This window comes from Fukomys damarensis, unplaced genomic scaffold (genome assembly GCF_012274545.1).
Source record: "Fukomys damarensis isolate Sample0158 unplaced genomic scaffold, DMR_v1.0_HiC HiC_scaffold_28, whole genome shotgun sequence".
In the NCBI taxonomy this organism is placed as follows: domain Eukaryota; kingdom Metazoa; phylum Chordata; class Mammalia; order Rodentia; family Bathyergidae; genus Fukomys; species Fukomys damarensis.
This window is the reverse complement of record NW_022900940.1, coordinates 13,731,277-13,735,891: the sequence shown is the minus strand read 5'-3', so window position 1 is coordinate 13,735,891 and position 4,615 is coordinate 13,731,277. Positions and strand designations below refer to the sequence as shown.

The window sequence follows — 4,615 nt, the reverse complement described above, 5'->3', positions numbered from 1 at the left end:
TTTTTTTTTTTTTTTTTTTTTTTTTTTTTTTGGTACCAGGCATTGAACTTGGGACCATGTGCTTGTGAGGCAGGCAGCAGCACCACTGAGCTAAATCCCTAGCCCTGGGTCTTCAATTCTTTTCTATTAGTCTGCTTATTTCTGGATAAATACAACGTTTGTTATTTTAGCCAACACTAATTTTTATTCTATGTAACAGACCCAAGTTGTGAAATGTTTTCAAATTGTCTTGATTCATCTCCCACATTGCAAATGAATTTCAAAAATTAATAATTTTATTGTCAACAAGAATTATACTACATGTATTAATTGGGAAGAAATATCCTTAATCAACTTTTAATAATAACCACTATCAAGTCTCTCCATCGAAGCATATGAGTCACTGAGTCATTCTGTATCAGTCAGTGCTTACTAGAGAACTACATATAAGCTATACAACTATATATAAGAACTTACAAGATTGGCTTACAATGGTCGCCACAGAGCCAGGCATGGAAGAATGCAATGTATCTTTACAATGGAGACCCGAAGAACTGAGTCTAAGAGAACTGGAGCTCACTGTCGTGTCCTGTGCAAGTCCACATGAGAAGGCCAAGGGTCTGCGATGGAAGGCTGGAGTCTGTGTTGGAGCCTGAAGGGTCCATGCTGGAAAGATGAAGAATCTGAGCGGCGAGCCGGGAGATAATGTCCAAGGTGAAGGCAAAGACTGGTGCTCCTCCAAAGAAACAGAAATGAGCCTTTCTTCTGTTTCTCCTGCACACCATTCAGGCAGCAAGGTACCCAATGGTGGATCTTCTGTCTCCAGTAAAACCCCTCAGCCACACTCAAAACTATGCTGATCCATTTTAGGCATTTCTTACTCAAGTTGACACCATCAATTAACCATCACGCATTCCAGTCTTTTATAGTTTTCAGTGAAGGGTCATAATTCTAATACATCTTACAAATTTCTTGTCATATTCACTGCATGCTATTATGAACTACATTTTAACAAGCCACAGTAAATGCCAATTTGACTTACTTGTATTCTAGCCACTTTACCAAAAATTAATTTCTCAGTTGAACTCTTGTTTTTAAGGGAATAACAAGTATCTCAGCAAAGAACTACTTATTTTTATAAAGCAGGACTATTTTGAAGGAACTGTTTAAACAAAAACCCCTTTTACTTCAAGGTCATAACAGTGGCTGATTGCTGTGACCTTATGCTTGGCATATATGCTTTCTATAGTTCTAACTCCTAAGTACACTGAATTCTCACTTTATGAATTTCCCTTATAGAACCCCAAAAGTTCTCTTTTTTCTCCCCAGTAGAGTTTAGGTTGTATTCAGGAAAAAAAAAATGATTATCATAACTACTGGTATAATCACTATTTTCACTTCTACTAAACATTACAATTCTCAGAATTTTCATTTGCCTGATTTTCATGTAAAAATCTAGTCATGAAATCAAAGCTAATTACATGAAAATGACTTATAATAGAAGATATACAAGTGGTCAATGAAAACATGTTGAATATCACTAATCACTAGGGTAATATAAAACCAAAGAGATAACATCTCACACTCATTAGGATGGGTAGTAAAAAATAAAGTACACTATTTTAAAAACTCATGCAATACTGACAAAGATGCAGTGATATTGGAGCCTCTGTACAGTACTAGGAAGATAAAATTATATAACTGCCATGAAAAATACAATGCTGGTTCCTTAGAAACATACTAAGAACAAGATCACCACATACTATGGATTGGATAAAATTTCAGTGCAATGTGAACTCAAAGGTTCATATTTTAGAAGTTTGGACACCAATGAGGCAGTACTGGGAAAGAGAGGGTTTGGGAGAGTAGTTTAAATACTTGGGAGTATGACCTCAGAAAATTTTCTGAAAAACTACTATCATAACTTTGCTCCCAGCACCTTGCTCTATATCTTACTGATTAAAGTAGAATTAAAATGCCTGACCCATTTTGTGTGACCTCTCCATTTCTAGCTCATAAGAAATATAGATTGGCTAAGACAACACAGAGACCTTCAAAGAATAAGCAATCATGTTTTCTGAGTTTTACAGGTCCAGGATGCTCAGTGATCTCCAGACTGAAATATGACATTCACAAACTATATTCCAGAACTGACCATGTTTGAAGAGTAAAAAACTACTCTGCTGCCCATCTAGTTCCAACTGAGATCTGAGATAACATTTTCAGGAAAGGTGCTATAAACTTTCTGCAGCACCAGCAAGGCAGCCACAGGTGTAAGCCTTTCCACGTTGCCCTGCTTTTGGTGGTGGTACTAGGGATTGAACCTAGAAGGTTCACATTGGGCTACATCTCATCCTTTTTTAAATAGGGTCTAAGTTTGTCAAAGCTGCGCTCAAATTTGTAATTCTCCTACCTCTGCCTCCGAGACTGCTGGGATCACAGGTGTACACCCACTATGGACGGCTCCCAACTTGTTAATAAAACCTTTTCTTTTCCCATCATGCTGTCTCTTTCTGACAGCAGAACCAGTTTTTTCATGGTTATAAATTAACCTAGTCTTGGCAATTTGTTACATTAACATAAAATAGACTAATACACCATATGATCTAGGAATTATGCTTCTGGATACATACCAGGAAAAACTGAAAGGATTCAGAAGAAACTCTGTATGCCCATGAACAAGGCATTCCTCCTACCTTAGCCTGAGTGCTGAGATTACAGGCTTGTGCCATCATGCCTAGCCAACGTGTGCTCTTTAGTAATGTTTTATAGAAAGGAATAAGCCAGGTATGGTGGTGTATGACTGTTATCCCAGCATTTGGGAGGCTGAGGTAGGAAGATCATTCAAAGTTCAAAGCTAGCCTGAGCTACATAGTGAGAACCTGTCTCAAAAACTGGAGGGAAAAGAAGCTCAACTTACAGGAAGGAATTAGTCTGCAGTTCAAAGTAAATTCAGATCTATGATAAAACTAAGCACTAATTATTATCTGTTGGGATATTAAAGTTGTCCAAAAAGTTCTGAAATTATGAGAAATGAATGTTAATATGGTCCTTGAAATGTTACTGTAGTGCATGATTATGAACATATTTTTAGCCCTTTAAAAAGAGATCTGTAAGGGGGATACCATATCTGAATATAATGAATTTGTTTCCAGTGGTAGCCACTATAAAGTAGAAAGAAATACGTCAAAGTGATATAGATTATTCACAAATTAAGAAGAGCTTAGATTTGAAAGAATGACCTATATAAAATTAATTTTCTAGCCTATAAATATATATTAAAGCTCAAGTAGACTGCAGCTACTTGGGAGGCTGAGGCCAGAGGATTGCAAGTTTGAGGTGAGCCTGGGCAACTTAGCAAGACCCTGTCTTAAAATTAAAAAGGACTGGAGATGTGGCTCAGTGGTATATTATTGAGCATGTGTGAAGTCCTGGGTTCAACTCTTAATACTAGAAATACAACAACAAATACAAAGAAAACTTATATACCCTTCAACAGAATCAAACTATTATCGGCATTTTACCTCATTTGCTTCTCATTTTGTGTATCCTTTGTGAAACACTGAGGGTAAGGTATATAGGCATTGGCTCGTTATTCCTAAATATATGTTTTCCAAAATTAGGGATATTTTTATTATTTGACTATATTCAATTTACCAACTTCATTACATATAATGGTACCTGACAGATTTTTATCTGTTCTATTTTTGTCCATTGTCTCAGTATTATCCTTGTATCCTTTTTTAAAGTTTTATTAATGTTTGCAGTACATTATGATTACACTCATCATGGGGAGTTGTACATGTACATAACACATCTTAATTGTTTTTTATCAATGTCTCTTCCTTTTTGCCCTCAACTACAAGATCCATAATAGGGTCAAGCTGGAGAAGCCAGGAACCTGGATCATCTGAGAAAAGCTGCAAGCACTGAACAAAGTCCAATAGAGAAGCCATAGAAGCTGCAACTACCAGCAGTACCATAGAGGCAGGGCCATACAAGCCCTTTGGAGTTCACATCTTGCCACAAACTGCCTTGGATGTGAGATGTGGAACTACAGGATGTATTGCTTACCCTGCTGGATTTTGGACTTGCTTTGGTCTCATCCCTTTTAATTCCCCTGTTTGGAATAGAAATGCTTATCTTGTACTATTATATGCAGGAAGTAGATATGAGTGGCATCACCCAAAAGGCTGGATGGAATAAAAAGGAGTGGCAGGCTTGCTGCTGCACTGCTTTTGCTATTTCACTGCTTCTGCTTGCTGCCTCCTGTCTGCCCTGCCATGAACCATTTCTCCTCTGTGATGCCCCTCTGCCATGCCACCCAACTTTGAATCAGTTGAAGATGGACTGGAACTCTACAAATTGTGACGAGAAATAAATATTTCCTCCTTTAACTTGTGAGTGTTGGGTATTTTGTCTCAGCAATGAAAAAAGTAACTAAGGAGGCTGAGGAAGGAAAATTGATGCAATTTTGAGTGATACCCTATCATAAAAAACAAAGAAAAAAAAAGAAAAGAAATAAGTAAAAAGAAAGACAGAAGTTATATGATCAATTATAACTTGGATGGATGCCTACTACAGACAGAAGACTCAAAGCTTAAAAATGATCAAATCCTCCTAGAAAAACAAGAGC

The 4,615-nt window shown here is 37.1% G+C and overlaps 1 protein-coding gene across 1 annotated transcript in view; it reads right to left on the bottom strand.

The window, feature by feature from the left end:
• LOC117283616 (deleted in lung and esophageal cancer protein 1-like) overlaps positions 1-550 on the bottom strand; it is a 12,121-nt gene extending 11,571 nt beyond the window's left edge. Inside the window, exon 1 of the mRNA XM_033756995.1 lies at positions 470-550. The gene's annotated coding sequence lies outside the window, so the exon portion shown is untranslated. The remainder of the gene's footprint in view (positions 1-469) is intronic.
• Positions 551-4,615: the final 4,065 nt, after the last annotated feature.